The sequence below is a fragment of the Pseudophryne corroboree genome, chromosome 11 (genome assembly GCF_028390025.1).
Source record: "Pseudophryne corroboree isolate aPseCor3 chromosome 11, aPseCor3.hap2, whole genome shotgun sequence".
NCBI classification, from domain to species: domain Eukaryota; kingdom Metazoa; phylum Chordata; class Amphibia; order Anura; family Myobatrachidae; genus Pseudophryne; species Pseudophryne corroboree.
The window spans coordinates 150714630-150735743 of record NC_086454.1 but is presented as its reverse complement, the minus strand read 5'-3'; the positions used below and the strand labels follow the sequence as shown (position 1 = coordinate 150735743).

Below are 21114 nucleotides of genomic sequence, written 5' to 3'. Positions count from 1 at the left end.
CCCGCGAAAGTGAAGGAGCCAAACCACGACTGCACCCGCTAAAGCCGAAACCTCGCGCTTCCCCAAGCAGACGTTACTCAAATCCAAAAGTTTAGGCACCATGACAGCGGCGAGGCGAGAGCACCCGCTACCGTGCCCAGGGCAATCCCCTGATATGATAACTCAGTCAACCGGAGGGCCTTGCAGCGTACCGGGGCAACGGTACCACCCAGGACCCCGAACAAAAATACGGAAACCGAGGAACATACCGCTGCAAACCGAAATGTCTCCCGGACCCATGAAGAGAAAATCGCCCAGGCAGTGAGCAGCACCGGGGGAAAACGGAGGCGGAAAGTATGTACAAACGCAATAAAGCGTAGAATTTCTAAAAACAGGCACATGGTGCAGGAAAAAACCCAGGGGCAGGAACCTATAAACACAAAACTAAGCCCCTAATCTGAGACCCAAAACCCGCAGGGGACAGGGGCGCAGGTGAAGAGACAAAAACTGACCCCACGTCTAAGGTAGCCAACAGAGAAACCGGACCACATACGCAAAACCAGACGCAGCGTCCCATAAAAGACTGACACCCACCCTGCACACAGCCTAGGGAATGGAGCCAGCAAAAGAAACCCCCAAGAGGACGAGACAACTGTTGGATAAGGTGGAACTCGCCCTGCATGCTCTTGGGCACCAACCCTATAGGGGAGATGCACAAATCGGGCAGAGGTGAAAACGGCGTAGGGCCCAAACACGCGCCCCAAGCCTAACACTGCGTCCACCTTTAGCCGGGCCTGATGCGGGAAAGCACGGGCTGACCGCCAACTCCGGCGCGCCACCACGGGCACGGAATCCGAAACGGGCAGGCGCAAACATGGCAGAAACTAACTAACGGAAATGCGTGACCGACCCATCGGGGTACGGACAAAACAACGAAAAACGAAACAGGGAATGGGCCGCACTCCACATCCAGCGGCCCCCCGCAGGAGCGGAGGTTAACCCGCTCGTGGCTGGGGTGCGGTCCTAGGACAGGTGACCGGCCCCGCACACGGACGACGAAAAAACAGCACTGGACGCCTCAGGAGCACTAGAGCGTGAAACAGAAGCGCCAACTGCGAGGGGCCCCCTGCTCGGGACCCCACCGGGCGGTCCGACCTGCTGTGTGACCCCAAGTGAGAATGGCGTTACCACCCTGATAACGACGGACTGCACGTCGCAATATACTAAACAGAACCCTTGGATGCAGTGCATCCTTCGCGCCAAAACAACATTGCACAATGTGGGGATATTCGGCAGACTGCGACCCAGTGTAAAAGGGCGCGAAACCAAAACCCGCAACCACTGATGGAAAAAATCCGGAAAGCATTCTCCCAAAGCCCCCCGCCCACCTACTCCGTGAAACGCAGGGTGCGGAAGAAAAAGCAGCCGACGGAGCCCCGACGGTCCAAGAAATCCTACGCCACGCGCCGCGCCATGAGCCTAGCCAACTGACGCGGGCGCCTAGGAGAAACCGAGGAAACACAACTAAGGGCAGAATAATACTGTAAAAATAAGGAGAAAAAACAGCATGCTCACCGATGCCGGAAGGGCCTGGAACACGATCACCCGCCCCCACCGCCACCGACCCTGGCGGAGCGTCTTCCGCAGCCGCTGCAGCCCTCCTCGTCTTCCGGGTCCTCCGCGAGGAAGCCACAGACTCCGTTGGACTTGCAGACACCTGTGGAGACGAAACAAAGGGGGACAACAAGCGCAGAAAGCGTCTGCACACCAACAACAGAAACAGGAGGCATGAGGGAGGAAGGCAGCGGGCAGAGGTGGGGGAAACAACCCAGACGGGAGGGAGGAAACTCGCAGCGGGAGGGGTAGCCCTGACCCACAACCCAACGGAGAAGGCCGGAAGCCAGAAGGGCCAAAACTGGGGATGCAGGGCCGAAGCAGCGGGGGAAATACCGGGATCGAACCCGCAAAGGACGGGTGGTGGGTGGGGGGTCAGCAACAGACCGACCCGGACGCCGTGCTCGGAGGACACAGGAAATAAATGTCTAACGAACAAAAGGGGGGGGGGGTGCCTTCCTGGGAAACCCTGTGGAAAAACGGCCACCGGCACACCTGACCGGCGAGAAAGCAGGGAAGGAGGGCCAGGCAAGGGACAGGAGGCAGTCATGGCAGACTGCGCAGCCATCCCCCGCAAAACCCCAGCACGACCAGCCGGGGCCACCAGTGAACCGGGGGGGACGAGTAAATAAGCAGCCCCAAGGGAGCAGGGGGGGGAAGGGCACACCCGCAAGACCCTGGCGCGAGACCCCTGCGTGAGCCCCACGGCAGGCGACCCCCGCAGAGGAATCGCCGGCACCACGTCGGCCCCGGGAGAAACTGCGGACCCCCGACCACGAACACAGAGCAGCTGGTCCCCAGCACCCAACCCCGGTCATGGCAGCATGCCAGTGTACGGCCACCACCCCTGGGGGAGCTGAAAAACCCAGGGACACGCCACAAGGGGAGACTGGGAAAAGGTCGCTGACCGCACACCGCCCCGACCCCCACCCACCGCCGCCCATCTCCCCCCGCAGTCAGCCCAGGGACGGCAGGCCCACGTGGGCACCAGAGCTGGGACGCCAAGCGGGAGGAGGGGAACCTGCAGCGTCGCGGGCGCCGGGGAGGACACACGCGTCCACGCCCGTCTAAACGCCCAAGGCAAAAGCACCCGTCCCAAACACAGCCGGATGCGCAGCGCGGGCCGCAGCAGCGCGACCCCGCCGTGACCTGCCGGCAAGAGTGGGATCAGCGGCAGGGGAGACCACAGCCCGCGAGCATGGGCGCTGAGCTCGGCAGCCTAGCCAAATGCCGGAGGAGGGGGGGGGGGAGCAGACCTGCGGGGACGCTGAAGGGGAGAGGTACAGCAGCAACCTGAGCAATAACCATATTTTGCATGAGAACCGCTGTAGAACACTGCATAAAACCAAGCCAAATGATAAATACATGACAGTGTAAAAACCAGCATGTGTACTCAGCCTTCCTGGGCCATACCAAAATGGCAAGAGGAAGTCTGAGGCACATGACTGGGATTATATATTGTCCCAAACCCTCGCCCCCTAAACCTTGATGGACAGTGCCGGCCCTAGCCAATGTGATGCCCTAGGCAAGATTATGTCTGGTGCGCCCCCCCCCCCCCCCCCCTCTTCCCCAAGACAGGGAGATAGTGGGTGACAGAGATAGTGATTGACTGGGGAGGGAGGGGTAGCAGGGAGATAATGAGTGACTGGAGAGGGAAAGGGAGACAGGGAGATAGTGGGTGGCAGGAAGACACTGGGTGACAGAGAGAGGGTTAGAACAGAGGGAAAATGGACTGGACAGAATAGAAGGGACAGGAGAAAGTGGTGACAGGGACATGACAGTGGGGACAGGACCAGGACAGGTGACAGGGACAGGACAGTGATGGCAGAACAAAAGGCAAGGCAGGACAGAAGTGACAGGGACAATACATAAGTAATAGGGCCAGGATAGAGCTGGCATGAACGGGCTAGAACACAAGTGTCAAGACCAGGACAAAATTGAGCAAGGACAGGACAGAACAGTGGGAACAGGAGAGAGGAGTGACAGGAACAGGACAGAGGAGACAGGGAAAGGTCAGAGAAGATAGGGACAAGACAGAAGGGACAGGAGAGAGGAGTGATAGTGCTGGGACAGAGGGGACATGGATATGACAGTGGGGACTGGGACAATACAGTGAGGACAGGACAGAGGGGACAGGACAAAAGTCATAGGACCAAGATAGGGGGGATAGGACAGAGGGAACAGGAGAGAGGGGTGACAGGTACAGGACAGAGAGGTCAGGGACAGGATAGAGGTATGGAGGAGATAATGCTGCGGGCACCCACAGCATAGGGGAAGTGATAGAGAGGAAAACTACACACACAGCAGGATTTTAGTTAGGATTGTAGTTTTATTATAAGTGAGTGCCGAGTTCACTACATGGATATCAGGGACGTGCAGTCAGGGGAGGTAGGAGGCAGTGCCTCCCCTGTCATTAATGATTAAAATAATACAAAGAAGATACATAAGACACATATTAAGTGTCATATGTATCCTTTTTATATTATTCTAATCATTTTTAGAACATTTAATTAGTTTGGGAGGCACTGATAGATAGTGCCTCCCGTAGACGGTAGGAACGGGGACAAAGCAGGGGGGCCAAGCGCTGGGCTGTAAAAGCCCATTAGAAAAAAGGGGAATGCGGCACTTATACAAGTGCCTCGCTGGCAGGGGAAGCTCGCTTCTGCCACATGTGATTGGACAGCGGATCCAGTGCTGGATCCGCTGGCCCAATCAAACATACGCGGCGGGAGAAGCGGCGCAGGACCCGGCAGTTCCTGTCACTACAGCAGCGGCCCTGGGAAGCCCAGACCAGGAATGTATGCGGCGGCGGTGGCCAGCACTCTCCCCTCTCGTTCCTCCTCCTCTGTCGCCCAGTCAGCAGCAGCGGCGCCTACACTCTGGGGACATGATAGATATATATATATGTGCCTCCCCTGACAAAGACTTCACCGCACGTCACATATATATATATATATATATATACATAGAGAGAGAGAGTATGTATGTATATATATATGTATATATATATATATAATATATATACACACTATACACATACATATATACACACACTTACGCAGCCCACCAAAATTACAGAGACACTGACACCGAATTAATTAAACTGCCTTACTGTTTTTTTATATAGTACTGGCCGCCCCTTCACTTTTAAAGCTGCTGCTCTGTTTTGCGTTGGTGGTCTAGAAGAGCAGTGGCTCAGTCACAGTTGCTGACTCGTTGCGCAGCGGTGCCCGGAGTCAGCCTGACTCCGCAAAGGAGCATGGGAGGAGGAGCTGCTGCTGCCGAGCATGCGCAGCAGCCCTCCTGCCGATGCGGTGGCCATCTTTGTTAGGGGCAGCGGGCGCTGGAATGCCCAGGCTGCCCTTCAACAGCTCCGTAACTGCAGGTACTGTCTGGAGCTACCGCAGGCGGCTCCGATCCATGCACTATTGGAGTGTATATATATATATATATATATATATACACAGTCAACATTTTATATATCTTTTATTCATACATCTTTCGTCAGGAACTGACAAAATATGTATGAATAGAAGACATCTGAAACGTTGACTATTATAACAGTACCACTGGAGTGTGCTTTGCCATGTATATTATATATATATATATATATGTATATATTTTATATACACATATGTATTTATAATATAGATATCTTATAAATATATATCGGCGGCAATGAGGCGACACTCACCAGACTTGCTACGATACTCGTCCCTGACAACGGGCGCAAGGCTGAAACGTAGGATGAAAGGACGCAAATTTTATGTTTACAGAATTCCGATGAGTTCCACCTCATTGTCGCCGATATACATAGGTTTACAGGGTTCACTACGATCTGCCGGCGGCCGGCCTCCCGGCGACCAGCATTCCGGCGCCGGGAGGCCGGCCGCCGGCTTACCGACAGTGTGGCGAGCGCAAATGAGCCCCTTGCGGGCTCGATGCGCTCGCCACGCTACTGGCACAACACTATTTTATTCTCCCTCCAGGGGGGTCGTGGACCCCCACGAGGGAGAATAAGTGTCGGTATGCCGGCTGTCGGGCTCCCGGCGCCGGTATGTTGGTCGCCGGGAGCCCGACCGCCGGCATACTGAAGACCACCCTGTTTACAGGCCTTAGGATGGCACCTCAGCAAAGGTTACAATAGGAGTGCCAGCAAGTTGAGAAAAAAAAAAAATATATATATATATTTGTATAATATATATTATGTATTTACAGTATATATATATATATATATATACATATATATATATATATATATATATATATACATATATATATAAATATATATATATATATATATTTTTTTATATATATATATATATATTTATATACATATATAATATTTATATATATATATATATATATATATATATATATTGGCAAAATGACAGAGTGGACACTGAATTAATTAGACTGCCTTACTGTCAGCAGCTGTACTTTTGCTGCTTTGCGGTGGTGGTGTCAGGGTGGAATTAGCCGCTCCCTTGAGTCCCACTCCCTTTGGCCTTCCAACTACATTGATGGCGCAGTGCCCGGAGTCTTACTGACTCCGCTAAGGACCATGGGAGGAGGAGCTGCTGCGGCCGGACATGCGCAGCAGTCCTCCTCCCGGAGCGGTGGCCATCTTTGTAAGGGGCAGCCCGGCAGCAGACGCTGCTGGAATACCCACACTGCCCCTGAGTAGCGCCGCTGCGCCGGCGCCGTAAGACAGTTAAACGCCGCACGCACAGCCAGGTACATTTTTCGCCCTCACCCGCTCCATCCTCCGGCGCTACCGCAGGCAGCTCTGCTCTAATAATGGAAGAGCAGAGACGCCGACAGCGCCGAACAGCGGGTGCCCCCCCCTCACTACCAAATGATAGCTAAATCAGCAACTAGGTAAAGGCAGATGCCCTAGGCAATTGCCTAGTCTGCCTATAGCTAGGGCCGGCTCTGTTGATGGACAGCCCAACAATCCTATAGGAAATATTACCACAGAACCAGAAAACTACCTAGCAACTGCTTAGTCATAGACAACCAATCACAAAAAATTGGGCTCTTATATGGCCTCAGGCATATGCAGCCTTCAGCTAATCTTAGCAAGTTATAAATGAGATTAGTTTAGCTTCAGTTAGGCAGTTTAGACTATGTAATATAAGCATACCTCCCAACTAGAACGGCAAGTTTGGACCTCTGTGCGCACCAAAGGTGGAATATCTGCAAAAGGGGGAGAGGCCTAGCTGCACCCCGTTCATGTCACTATAGGGGTCATGCCGAGCACTCTCTGAGTTGCTGGGCTGCCCTCAGGCTCACTGTGTACTGTGAATAGATGCCATACGCAGGTGCACGGCATCTTGTTCACCCACTGCATGTGTGCTCCCCTAGCTTTCCCCCCCCCCCCCCCCCCCCCCACCATAGGACGACACTGCAGCCCGCAGGTGGGACAGAGGAACAGTACAGAAAAACTGGACTGTCCCACTTTAGTATTAGGTAGTACACTGTAAGTATTAGGTAGTTTCTGGGCTTTATGTTTGTGTGTACTGTGAACACTGTTTTTAATTTGTATTTACCATCTTGCTTTATTGCATTTATCCTACTCATTAATAACCTTATACATACCTCCCAACTTTAATAGAAGCTGAGAAGGGACTCCCGATTTTAGGGGGTGTGGCCTAATGGAAAGGGGCGTGGCCTCACGGCAAGTGCCGCGATTGCAAGCCACGCCTCCATTTTCGTCATTATGCTGCTGGTCATGCTCCCTGTCCCTCTCTGCCTTGAATAGACGCTGTGCACATGCGCACAGCATGTATTCACCGCTGCTCTCCTCAGAGCAGCGAGTGACAGGGGGGGATCTCCCAACTGCCCCCACCCGCGGGACACTGCGACCCGCGGGTGGGACAGCGGGACAGACCGTGAAAGACGGGACTGTCCCTCCAAAATCGGGACAGTTGGGAGGTATGCCTTATATAGGATCAGACTACCTGGCCAGGAAGCAGTCAAGTCCATTCCCCCTTGAAGTACACTCTGTTAAATTTGTTTACTGACCTAGATTCTGTTCTTATAGAACAGGGGTGCATTGACAGAAGTCTGCTCATCATGATGTATCTATTGTCTACTCTTCTAGAATGGCCGGGAGGCTCCCGAAAATCGGGCAGCACTCCCGACCCCCCGGAAGAGTAGGCAAGTCTCCCGGAGACGTCAGATGCCTGCTCACTACCCTGCCCCCCACCCCCCCAATCCAGCTGCACATACCGCAATCTCCTTGTTTGTAGACCAAAAGGGGGTGGGGCTATGTCACAATCCGTGCTTAATTGCATCATCATAGCCCCGCCCCCCGGTTTACATACCAGTAATCAAGGTATTGCAAAGCGGGGGGTGGAGCTGCGATGATGTAATCACGTCACCATGCACCCCCGCACCGCCCACATATGAAGATTTCACGCCCCCTGCTGAATTAATCTGGCTGCAAGAAGGTAGGTAAGCATGAGCTAATCACTCTCTTGTTTAGCATTCCCGAATATCCAGGGTTGTGATACTGGCATAGCCAGATTAAGGGGTGGGGGAAGGGTGTATGTGCAGGGCATACTGTATCAGGACTACCCTCTGTCAGCACCTCCCAAGTGCACGCTGACATCACTGGCTCTCCGTCTTGTGCAGCCTCTTGTGCAGCAGCAAAACCGGGCAGCCAGAATGTTAGCAGGACAGTATGCAGTACAGGCAGAGATTTTTGTTTTCTATGTGTATTTTAAGATTAAGTTGTCTTTGTTCCACTACAGGAAACTTTATAAACGTTTAGGTGGAGCTGCACAGTACTCGGGCATTTTAAACTACTAGTTTAAATCTAATATACACCATTGGTTTAAATTGAATATACACAATCCATACCTCCCCACATGAACCATTCCAGGAGAGATATAGGGGGTAATTCCAAGTTGATCGCAGCAGGACATTTTTTAGCAGTTGGGCAAAACCATGTGTACTGCAGGGGGGGCAGATATAACATTTGCAGAGAGAGTTAGATTTGGGTGGGTTATTTTGTTTCTGTGCAGGGTAAATACTGGCTGCTTAATTTTTACACTGCAATTTAGATTGCAGATTGAACACACCACACCCAAATCTAACTCTCTCTGCACATGTTATATCTGCCTCCCCTACAGTGCACATGGTTTTGCCCAACTGCTAACAAAAATCCTGCTGCGATCAACTCAGAATTACCCCCATAATGCTGTTTACCTGGACTTCCTTCATAATTTATGATTGCAATCACCTCTTACTAAATACCTCAACACAGGTAACCCCAATCATATATTAAAAGGGAAGTCGTGTTGGGAGGTATGCACAATCTAATAACCCCCCACCCCTCCTACTTTTTCCAGGGCCCCCTGTCTTAAGTGCCCCAGGCCCCCCTCAAGGCTTAATCCACCCCTGGATACTGGATGCCTGTTGTAGAAATACACAATGTTTATGACTTCACCAGGACTATCTAGCCATCTGTGATTAACTGCTGGCATATTGACCATTCTAGCTGAATTACTTTATTAGCATCACAGCTATTAAGTCATGGCCGCCTATCCAGATTACTTACTTGTCATTTCCAATTGGGGTACTGCAAGAATTAAGATCCCCATCTTATTTTTAAACTAGTTTGCAAGGGATACATTTATGTGACCGGTCACAATACCGACGCGGGGATTCTGGCATCTGACAATCCCACCGGCCGGCATGCCGACCAACAGGGACTGTTCCCACTCGGGCATGTCCAAGACACCCAGAGAGCGGAAATAGAACTTGTGGTGAGCACAGCGAGCCATCGAGTGCACTGCATGGCGAGCGCGCTGCCCCCCCCTCCCCCCCCCCCCCCCCCCGCCGGCCATCTAAATGCAGGGATCCAGGCATCGCTATTGTGACCGGCGGTCACACATACCCAACATGTTTGCAACAGTCGTGGCATTATTTGTGTTCATTCCAGTTTATATGGAAAATGCTAATTTTGCACTTATTAATAACACTGGGGTTCATTCCGAGTTGATTGCTCGCTAGCTACTTTTTTCAGCCGTGCAAACGCATAGTCGCCGTCCACTGGGGAGTGTATATTTGCTGTGCAAGGGGGCGATCGCATGTGCAGCCGAGCGGTATAAAAATAGTTTGTGCAGTTTCTGAGTAGCTCAGAACTTACTCAGCCACTGCGATCACTTCAGCCTGTTCTTGCCCGGAACTGACGTCAGACACCCGCCCTGCAAACGCTTGGACACGCCTGCGTTTCTCCAAACACTCCCAGAAAACGGTCAGTTGACATCCACAAACGCCTTCTTCCTGTCAATCTCCCTGTGATCGGCTGTGCGAATGGATTCTTCGTTAAATCCATCGCACAGCAACGATCCGCTTTGTATCCGTACGACGCGCCTGCACATTGGTGTGCATACGCATGCGCAGTAGTGACCTGATCGCTGCGCTGCGAAAAACAGCAGCGTGCGATCAGGTCGGAAAGACCCCACTGTCAGGACACTACTGCCTCTTTGCATGTTGTGCCAAATTTAACAAAATAGCAAAGATGTAAGTGGACACATCTGTATGGGATGCATTATGTTATATTGTGTGTGAATAGGATAATGCAACTAACACTAGAAGTCGCATACATATTCTGACATGAGACAATTTTGGGCACATTTGTATGATTGACGCAGAAAATTTCAGGGTTTTTTTTTAATTGCATGCATCTTAATATATGTATGACATACTGTACAATCATTTTTTTTGCTACAAAGTTTCTGTGCATGTTTGTAGTGCAAAATGCATCCAACTCTGAATAAGATCCTTATTGTACAATCGATTTAATAAAAGTGAATTTATTTTTTATTGAAATTGTTTTTAATTAGGAATTTGTTTTCAAATGCAAATTTGATCTCAGAACAAACGTATTCAGCCAAAATGACAGATCATAATCCAGTGCTATAGGCACATGTATATATATTTTTTACTTTCTTTTCATAAATTGCAGAATTGGGTGTCTATATTACCCTCTGCATCATCCCCTCTAACTGAAGGGCCAATTTCTACTGTCACTCGCTGCTCTGTTTAGTAGAGCAGCGGTGAATAGACGCTGTGCACATGCGCACATTGTCTATTTACGGAGACAAAAGAGACTGGGGGCATGGCCAGCAGCTCACAGAGTGCAGGCCATGCCCCCATAGTGACGGGCAATGGGGGCATGGATCACCCGACGGAGTCCCTATTCATACCTACTGAAAGTTTGGAGGCATGGTTTATGTTTGGATAATTCTTGGTTCCCACTAACAGGGACTCCTTCATGTGGTGCTGCTTACTGAATAGCGCAAGATAAGGGTATTTTCTAGTAATATATACAGTATGTATATCATACCCTCCAACATGACCCGCCCCACTAGGTACAAAACGCTCTGTTTCTGGACTTCCCTCTTAATTCATTATTGCCATCACCTGTGAAGAAACAGCTTTCTTATCATTTAACTAGTTCAACACAGGTGATGGAAATCATAAATTAAGAGGGAAATCCAGGAACAGAGCATTTTGTACCTAGTGGGGCGGGTCATGTTGGAGAGTCTGTGTATATGTGTATATATATCAGGCTTACCTACTCTCCCGCATTTAGCGGGAGGCTCCCATTTTTTAATTTACCCTCCAGCTGCCCCGCAAACCTTGCTTAGCCTCCCGATTTTTGACAGGTCCCTCTGTGAAAATATGGACTGCGCATGCGCGAGTCCAGAACGGCTTAGGGGCGGGGCCTGCACGAGAGCCGTCCTATAGCCAGCGGACCAATGGCTGAGTGACTGTCCTGTGGAGACAGTCAAACACTCTTAACTGCAGCCGTCATGAGTGCGGGACAGAAGCTTCACGCAGAGACTGTATCCTGCCACAGCTTTGCCAGGTGAGCTTTGGTCCCAGCAGTGTCAGCTGCTGCATCTCCATGGCCGTATCTCCACTCACCCTTTCAAAGATGGTAAAAGGGATTTTTTCCTGATACAGCTGCAGCAGCCATCCCACTGCCGACGACCTGCCCCCTCCTGCGATCTTCCTCCTCCCCTCAGAGACAGGGACAGGAACAGAATTCCCTGCAGCAGCAGGCAGCCAGAAGCAGAGGCCCCGCCCATCCCACTGGCCCCGCCCCCTCCAGCGATCCTACTCCTCCTCTCAGAGACAGGAACAGAATTCCCTGCTACAGCAGACAGCCAGAAGCAGAGGCCCCGCCCATCTCACTGGCCCTGCCCCCCACGATCTTCCTCCTCTCAGAGACAGGAACAGATTTATTCCCTGCTACAGCTGCAGCCGTCAGCCAGAAGCCGAGACCCCGCCCATCTCATAGGCCCCCACCCTCTCCAGCCCCAGCTATGCAGATCCTGCACAGAGATACTACAGGTAAGAGCTCTCAGTACTTTTTATTTTCACAGCTCTGCCACCAATATATTACAGCTTGACAAGCCTAGAAAACTTAATATTGTCACTGAATGGATCCAATATTTTTATTTCAAAATAACCTGACACCAGTGGTGCCAACAGCTCTGCCGCTCCCAGTAATGAGAGGGGACGTGGTCAATGGGGGAGGTGTGGCCAGACCCTGCTTTTTAAAAAATATATTAAAAATAAATAAAATTGTGTGTGGCGTCGTAGTGGGCATGTGCTGCACAAGATGGGAGGACCAGTGTCAGAATCAGTGGGTGGCGGCGGCCAAGCGGGTGGTCGGGCGCGATCACTCTCCTTCCTCTTATCATGCAGGGAGCGAGGACTGACTGCTGCTGCAGCCTCCTCCCCAGCACACAGCAGCCTGGGCAGTGCTGGGCTGGGGAGAGAGGCTGCTGCAGCAGTAGTCAGTCCTCTCTCCCTGCCCTACGTTCAGCTGTCAGCAAAGAGGGAGGGTAGCAGGACCCAGGCCCCCCCAACGAGCCCGGGTAAAAAGTACCCGCTCCCCCACCTCTCGGCGCCACTGCCTGACATAGGATGGAGCACTAAGTAACTCAAACAGCCCATACCGGAAAGTGTTTATTTGATTTACTGACCCTGTATACAGGGCCGGAGTGATGTGCTCAGCATGGGCAGCAATGCAGGAAGGCGCCTCGCTGTAGAGGCACTCTCCCCACTCTGCTTTTTCTATCCCAGGCTTGCCTACCCTCCCCGTATTGAGCAGGAGGCTCCCAGTTTTTAATATAGCCTCCACTGCCCCACAAATCTTACTTGTCCTCCCGGTTTTTCACTGTCCCCCATGAGAATCTGGACTGCACATGCGCAAGTCCAGAAATGCTGGAGGTGGGGCCTGTACGGGAGACATCATGACACATGACGTCATGTTACTTAAAGGCCGGCCACTGCGGGTTGTGGGTAGCGGTGGCCGTCTAGCAGTGCACGTTCAGAGAGGCACAACTCACAGTCACTGCCATTGCCATCTCTAACTCCGCTCTGAGCCTCACTGCAGCAGCCTCATCAGCCAGAGCAACTCTGCTAGTCTCAGATGCCGCTAAGCTGCCTGCATTGTCCCTGAGCACCAGCTTCAGACCCTACTACTGTCCAAGTGCAGCATCAGATCACTCTCAACTGCTCTCTCCTGCCGACCACTGCACTGTAAGCGCTGTGAGATTAGCAGTAGCAGCAGGGTTAGGTCTAAATCCTATCTGGCTAAAGGACCCCTGCCATCACAAGCATGTGACACTCAGCAACAGGGGGAGGATCAAGGTCCAAACATGGGAGCCCAAATGCATTCGTGTAGGCTTACTTTGCTCGCCATGCTTTGGGCACAGTGGCTCACTTTGCTCTCCACCTGGTTACTAAAGGCAATAGGTGGTGACGTGGATAGTGAAAGTGCTATCCAAACTTCCTTGCCCCTCCCACTGCCGGCGGGTGTCACGTGGTTGAGAAGCCAAAGGTACTTTAGCCCACTTGGATTTAGCAACAACGGTAGCAGCAGCTTGTATTCTTACACTAGCTTCGTGGGTCTGCATGCACCACTTCCAATCACTCTTTGCGGGAATCCACAGGTGCCATATAACCATCCCTGGCAATGTATATCATCTGATCATTAACAGCATCAGGGCTTGGCTGTGCAGGTGAGCAGTTTGTGCCCCATGACTAAACAGGGAGACTTGGCACACTGGCCAGAGGGGATGTAGTCCGCATTCCGACAGGTGCCAACAGTCACAATACTGACAGTGGCATCCGGACTGTCATAATCCTGACACATTCCACCAATAAGCATTAGGGTGAGGCTGCGGGGAAGGGGAGGGATGGAATAGGGTTATGCTGTGGGAGGGGAGGGTTAGGCTGCGGGAAGGGTGAATAGGAGGGTTAGGGTGTGGGAGCGGAGAGTTAGGGTTAGGCTGCAGGAGGGTTAGGGGTAGGCTGTGGGAGGGGAGAGTTAGTGTTGGCACTAGGAGGAGGGTCAGGCTGTGGGAGGGGAGGGTTAGGGTTAGCACTAGGAGGAGGGTTAGGCTGTGGGAGGGGAGGGTTAGGGTTAGGCTGTGGGAAAGGTGGATGGGAGGGTTAGGCTGTGGGAGGGGAGGGTTAGCACTAGGAGGAGGGTTAGGCTGTGGGAGAGGAGGGTTAGGGTTAGGCTGTGGGAAAGGTGGATGGGAGGGTTAGGCTGTGGGAGGGGAGGGTTAGGGTTAGCACAAGGAGGAGGGTTAAGCTGTGGGAGGGGAGGGTTAGTGTTAGGCTGTGGAAGGGAAGACTTTGTGTTGGCACTAGGAGGAGGGTTAGGCTGTGTGAGGGGAGGGTTAGGATAAGACACTGTGTGAAGGGAGGGTTAGGGGTAGGGTAAGGGTTATAGCAGTAGCGGATCTTGCCACGGGCAAGCAGGACTTTTGCCCAGGGCGCCGCCTTCCGGAGGGCGCCGCACCATGGCAAGATCCGCTGCTGCTGTGGTGCCCCCCCGCTGCCGCTGCCCGCTGTCCTGTGAAGGGAAACTAGATGCTACGCGTCTAGTTTCCCTTCGTGGGCTGTCCGCTGTGAAGGGAAACTAAACGCTACGCGTGTAGTTTCCCTTCCTGGAGAGGACCTTAACTGTAATGATGTGCGGTGCACGTTGACGTCATCGTGCACCGCACAGCAAAGGTCCTCTCCACGAAGGGAACTAGACGCTTAGCGTCTAGTTTTCCTTCGTGGAGAGGACCTTTGCTGTGAGGTGCGCGATGATGTCATCGCGCACCGCACATCCTACTACAGTACAGGGGGGCGTACCTGACCACGCCCCCTGTATGAAGCCACACCCCCTAATGCCGCCCGGGGCGCAAGAAGCCCCGGAACCGGCCCTGGGTTATAGTACCAAAATGTGTCAGGATTATGACTGTCGGGATCCTCTACCCAACCTGGGCACAGCTTTTCAGACTATTGAAACTAATGTGCAGTGCTTTTAGCTAATTACTATCTTTAAGGAGAACTCTTCATTGGATTACAGGCCTCTTCTCTAATTGTTTACTGTACTTTCTTATATAGTCCTACTTACCCGGACTGTTGGTTGGTCTTTCAAAGACACTTTTTTTATTCAGTTAAACCTGAATAGATATTCTATATTTGTAGTGGTCACAAATGTGTTAGTTGGTTGCACCTATGTAGCACACAACTATTTTGATGGATGGGAATGGGAATATGTAACATGTTGCATTGTAACTTCTTCGATTTTTTTATAGACTAATCTTGTTCAGGTACCAGCAGTTTACATCTGATTAATACATTTATGTTGTTTTTCTGTGTAAATAAATTGCTATATCTACCTAAATAATAGAGTTGAATATAATTTTATTTGGTTTTTATGCAAATGTCGGTGCTGCTTAAATTCTTTGTTTTGTTTTGTTGTTACCATTTATTGGGGCTGGTATCCCTTTCAGCAGCTGCTGTATAAGCATATATTGCTGTGTGCCTGGAATTATTTCATATCTTCTAGTGTGTAGCCTAAGCGGAGGCTAGTGTGCTTTACGGCAGTGTGAGTGTCAGCTGCAGTGGTGGCCTCTTCTCCCCACACGGTGGTCTGATAGAATGTAAGGGAATTAAGTAAACCAGAACTGCATCATACGGTCCGTGGTGTTTGTGCAGGAGAATGGGAAGGGACTGGGTGCGGAGTGTCACAGGCATTAGCTGCACTCTGAAAGGGCAGTGACTGACAGTCATCCCTGGCTTTCAGTGAGTGCTCTCTCTGGGTAATGCCTGTGACACTCGGCACCCAGTTTCTTTCCTTTCATCTGTAGCATTTGGGTCTTGGGTTAGTGTAGAAAGGAAGCCAATCTCACAGTGGCCCAACTTAAAATGAATAAATGTTATTTGTACAGTCGTCTGTGCAAATTCTCATTTGTTGTGTATAATTTACCAGGGTAATTACAGAAGGGAGCAAAGGGTAACTTTTAAATTAATTTAAGTGACCTCACCTTGCCCACAAACCTTCCACATTGCTGGCACTGGGAACCACACAGATACTAAACTCAGCAGCTCTGCTGCAGGACACACCCCTGAGTGGCAATAGATACGCCCATAGGCGGATCTAGACACGACCTTTGGGTGTTACATGACACGCCCCCTCAACCACACGCTACACATTCTGCTACCACTTGCAATCTCCCTGAAACTAGTTTTCAAAAGTAGGCAAGTATGATATATATATCTCCTATATAATAGCCCTATTCTGTGATCTTGTGATTCATTTGCTAACGCTGGGCGGAGTCACAACAGTGGGCGGAGTTAGTCAAATGAGTCACAGATCTGGCCAAATCTATAGGACACTAGGAGCAGCTGCAGAAGCAGATAGTATGGACATGGCACAGGCAGGGTGCATACCTCCCAGCTTTCACACACACACACTCACACACACACACACACACACACACACGGCGAAAAGGGGGCGTGGCTTCGCGGGAGGGCCCCCGTTTTCGTCAGTGAGGGGGCATGCCCAGCGCTCTGTGAGCTGCTGGCATGGCCCCAGGGGCTGATTATGAGTCCGGGGGGCACAGGGTACTTGAGACAGGGGAGCCCTATCTCATTGCTGTGCCTGCTGTGGGTTGGGGGCGTGGCCTAATCGCGGGACATGAGGCCACGCCCCATTATGCAAATTCCGGGATATTTTTTTTATTTTTATTTTTAATGGTATTTTGGCCCCTCAGCTAGAGGTAAATCCAGAGGAGGTGGTCGCTCCCCCCTACACACCCGCACAGGCAGAAGAAAGCAGGAAGACTGCTGCCTCTCTGCAACACCACAGACCTGCCAATACGCAGCAGCGTGTGCTGACTGTAGCACAATGCTGCCGCTGTTGCTGGCAGGACGGGGGAGCTTCTGAGCTGGGACAGAGCTACTCCAGCCAGGGGGCCCCCTAAAACTGTGGGGCCAACGGTACGTACCGCCTGCCCCCCCCCCCCCCTTAATCCGGCTCTGCTGCTGGAACCCCCCCTTAATCCGTACCCCCTGATGCCCCCTCTCCCTCTGTCTCCACTATTCACCGCTGCTCTGCTAAGCAGAACAGCGAGTACAGGAGCTTTCCAACTGCTCCCCCCCCCCCACCGCAGGACACTGCGACCCGCGGGTGGGACAGCAGGACAGACCCCAAAAAATGGGACTGTCCCGCGAAAATTGGGACATTTGGGAGGTATGGGGGTGTGTGAGGGGGTATGCCATACTTGACCCCCACATCAGCATACTCAGCAGGGTCTCTCTGGCAGGGAGGAGCGTCACATTCTGGCACACTCCACGCTTCTTAGCTGTAGTTTTGTGGGTCACCAGCCGCTGTGCACTTTCCGTACTGCCTCTGTTATCTCCAGCCCCTGCGACCCCACCGCTAGCTGCAGCGCTGCCACCCGCAGTGAGGTGCGCCCAGCTCCTTCACACACTTTAGCCGGCGGGTAGTGCTGCAGAAGTCCGCGCTGCTTGCAGGCTCTGACCCCCTCCTCCCTCCAGCATCAGCGTCTCCTGGGAGCTAACCAGTCACTCCCAGTCTCCCCTTACCATAGTGCCCAGCAGCCGTGAGGTCCGCGCCACGTGCATGCTATGACCCCCTCCTCCCTCCAGCCGCAGCATCTCCTGGGGGCTAACCAGTCACTCCCAGTCTCACCTTACCACAGTGCCCGGCAGCTGCGCGAGGTCTGCGGTGTGTGACTGAGGAGGGGGGGAGTGATGCGGACGGGCAGAGGAAGCAGGAATACAGCCTAAGAGAGTCAGCCATGCCAAGTCTCCACCAGCAGCAGATGCCAACAGGTTGGAGTGGAACAGCAGCAGCCAGCAGCAGTGACTCCGGTAAGACACATCTGTCTGTCACCACTGTTCTGTCCCTAATACCAATCTCTCCCGTGCCCTGTGTTCTGTCATGTCCCTGTAACCCCTGGCCTTGACCTGCCACCCTTATCCTGGCCCTTTCACCCTTATCCTGGCCCTTTCACCCTTATCCTGGCCCTGTCACCCTTATGCTGGCCCTGCTACCCCTATCCTGGCCCTGTCACCTCTGTGCTTGCCCTGTCAACCCTATACTGGCCCTGACACCCCTGTCCTGGTCCTGCCGCCCCTACACTGACCCTGTCACCCCTATCCTGTCCCTGTCATTTCTGTCCTGGCCCCGTCGCCCATGTCCTGGCCCCGTCACCCCTGTCCTGGCCCCGTCACCCCTGTTCTGACCCTGTCACCCCTGTTCTGACCCTGTCACCCCTGTCCTGGCCCAGTCAACCCTGTTCTGACCCTGTCACCCCTGTCCTGACCCTGTTACTGCATACCCTCCAACTACCTTTTTGGCAGGTACAGTACCCGCAGCACCTCCAGACCTCTCCCCAATGCACCACACCTCCGCACCTTCCCCTCCACCACATGCGGCACTCCACCCCTCCCCCACATGCTGTGCCTCCAGACCCCCTACACCACCCGCGGCTCCCACTCCTCCGCCCCTTCACCACCCCCAGCAATCTCCAGGCCCCCTCCACCATTCACCCCCCTTATATGTCTCCCCCACATCTGCCCCCCTCCACCCGCAGCATCTGCAGACACCCTCCTCCATCCGCGGTCCCCCCCTCACCCACCCCTCCCCCACCAATGGCACCCCCGCACCTGCCCCACCACCACCTGCAGCACCTCCGGACCTCCTTCCCCATCTGCCGCAACACCCATACCTGCCCCTCCCCTACCCATGGCGCCTACGGACCCCTACCCCACCAGTGGCACTCCCGCCCCTTCCCATCCCACAGCACCTCCGGAACCCTTCACCCATCTGCAACATCCCCACACCTGCCCCTCCCCCACCCATGGCACCCCTGCCCCTCCCCCACCTGCAGTGCCTCCGGACCCCTCCCCCATCTGCATCCCCCACTCCTCTGCCCCTCCCCCACCCGCAGCACCTCCCAACCCTTCCCCATCCGGGCCCCACCCCCACTTCCGCCCCCCCTCCATCCGCAGCATCTACAGACACCATCCGCAGTACCCCCCGCACCCGCTACATTCTGTACATTGTGGTCTGCAGGTGCTGTTCACGCCGTCGCAAGGGGCTGCGCCTCCTTCACCATCGCACACCCTTTCATTGTGCAATATTTAACCACTAACAAAGGAATGCAGGTGATACTCCATATAACACAAATATTGAACCCCAGAAAGGCATGCAAGGGTTAAGGGGGCGTAGCCCCTTGCGACGATGTGAAGAGCGCCCGTAGGGCGCGATGAAGCACCTAGTATATATATATATATATATATATACATATTGTAATCCTGGTACTATAAACAAGAACTCGTGAGGCAGGGCTTCCGGTTAAAACACAGTTCTTTGTTTTTACCGGCATCAGACACTGTGCATAGCATGAACAGGCTTAGGCCTGGTCACATAGGTACATAACTGAAAATAAGCACACACACACAAAAAGTCCTAGCACTCCCCTTGCTCAATAGTTAGTGCACTGCAGTGGCTTGCAGCCACACATACCATGTTCTCCTGGCACGGCCAATGTCCGCAGTCCCTGGCACTACAAACTCCTCCCTACTCAATAGCCTCTATTAGGCATCAGGGCACAAATGTCTGGGTGAATGGGAGTTTTAAACTCTTCCCGTTCTCAATGTTGAGTTCTTGCTGGATCTGGGTAATTCACAAATCCGGAGTTCCAAATCTCTACTGCAGCTGCAGCATGTGCAGGTCTTGTTTTCTTCTCCCTTGGAATAACGAGTTTTATGGTAAGAACTTACCTTTGTTAAAACTCTTTCTGAGAGGTACACTGGGCTCCACAAGGAATAGACATAGGGGTGTAGAGTAGGATCTTGATCTGAGGCACCACAGGCTGAAAAGCTTTGACTGTTCCCAGAATGCATAGCGCCGCCTCCTCTATAACCCCGCCTCCCTGTACAGGAGCTCAGTTTTTAGTTAACCAGCCCAATGCAGTAGCAGGAAAAGAGACGACAACGGTTAGTAGCCACATATACCACACTCTCACGACAGGAGAAGTGTCAGCGGCTAATGCCATACCAACCCAAAGAAGCTAAGTGCGTCAGGGTGGGCGCCTTGTGGAGCCCAGTGTACCTCGCAGAAAGAGTTTTAACAAAGGTAATTTCTTACCATAAAACTCGTTTTCTGTTGCGGGGTACACTGGGCTCCACAAGGAATAGACATAGGTGATGTCCTAAAGCAGTTCCTTATGGGAGGGGACGCACTGTAGCGGGCACAAGAACCCGGCGTCCAAAGGAAGCATCCTGGGAAGCGACAGTATCGAAGGCATGGAACCTTATGAACGTGTTCACAGAGGACCACGTAGCCGCCTTGCACAATTGTTCAAGCGTCGCACCACGGCGGGCCGCCCAAGAAGGTCCAACAGACCGAGTACAATGGGCTGTAATGTGAGCAGGAGCTGACAGACCAGCCCTCACATAAGCATGTGCAACCATCATTCTAATCCATCTGTCCAAGGTTTGCTTGTGAGCAGGCCAGCCCCGTTTGTGAAATCCAAACAGCACAAAGAGAGAATCAGATTTCCTAATAGAAGCAGTTCTCTTCACATAGATACGGAGAGCCCGTACCACATCCAAAGAACGCTCTTTGGGAGACAGATCAGGAGAAACAAGTGCCGGAACCACAATCTCCTGGTTAAGGTGGAACGAAGAAACCACCTTAGATAAATATCCGGGATGAGTCCTAAGAACCGCCCGGTCACGGTGAGATATCAGATATGGGGAACTACAGGACAAGGCACCCAAATCCGACACTCTTCTAGCTGAAGCAATAGCTAGCAGAAACACCACCTTAAGGGAAAGCCACTTAAGGTCAGCTGAACCAAGAGGTTCAAACGGAGACTCTTGTAACGCCTCCAAAACCACCGACAAGTCCCAAGGAGCCACAGGCGGGACATAGGGAGGTTGGATACGCAACACACCCTGAGTAAAGGTATGCACATCAGGTAAGGTCGCAATTTTTCTCTGAAACCACACCGACAAGGCAGATATTTGAACCTTGAGGGAGGCCAGACGCAGGCCTAAGTTTAGGCCCTGCTGAAGAAAAGCCAACAACTTGGCTATATTAAACTTGGAAGCGTCATAATCGTTAGATGGCACCAAACAAAGTAAGAATGCCAGACCCTATAGTAA

General features: G+C 52.4%; 1 protein-coding gene across 3 annotated transcripts in view; it reads left to right on the top strand.

Annotated features, from left to right (window-relative positions):
- LOC134969185 (sodium/calcium exchanger 1-like) overlaps positions 1 to 21114 on the top strand; it is a 287158-nt gene that overhangs the window by 99738 nt on the left and 166306 nt on the right. Inside the window, exons 1-2 of one of the 3 annotated variants that reach the window (XM_063944964.1) lie at positions 11354 to 11479; positions 11578 to 11967. The exons of the other annotated variants lie outside the window; for them this stretch is intronic. The gene's annotated coding sequence lies outside the window, so the exon portion shown is untranslated. Of the gene's footprint in view, positions 1 to 11353; positions 11480 to 11577; positions 11968 to 21114 lie in introns of those variants that run through there. 3 annotated transcript variants of the gene reach the window in all.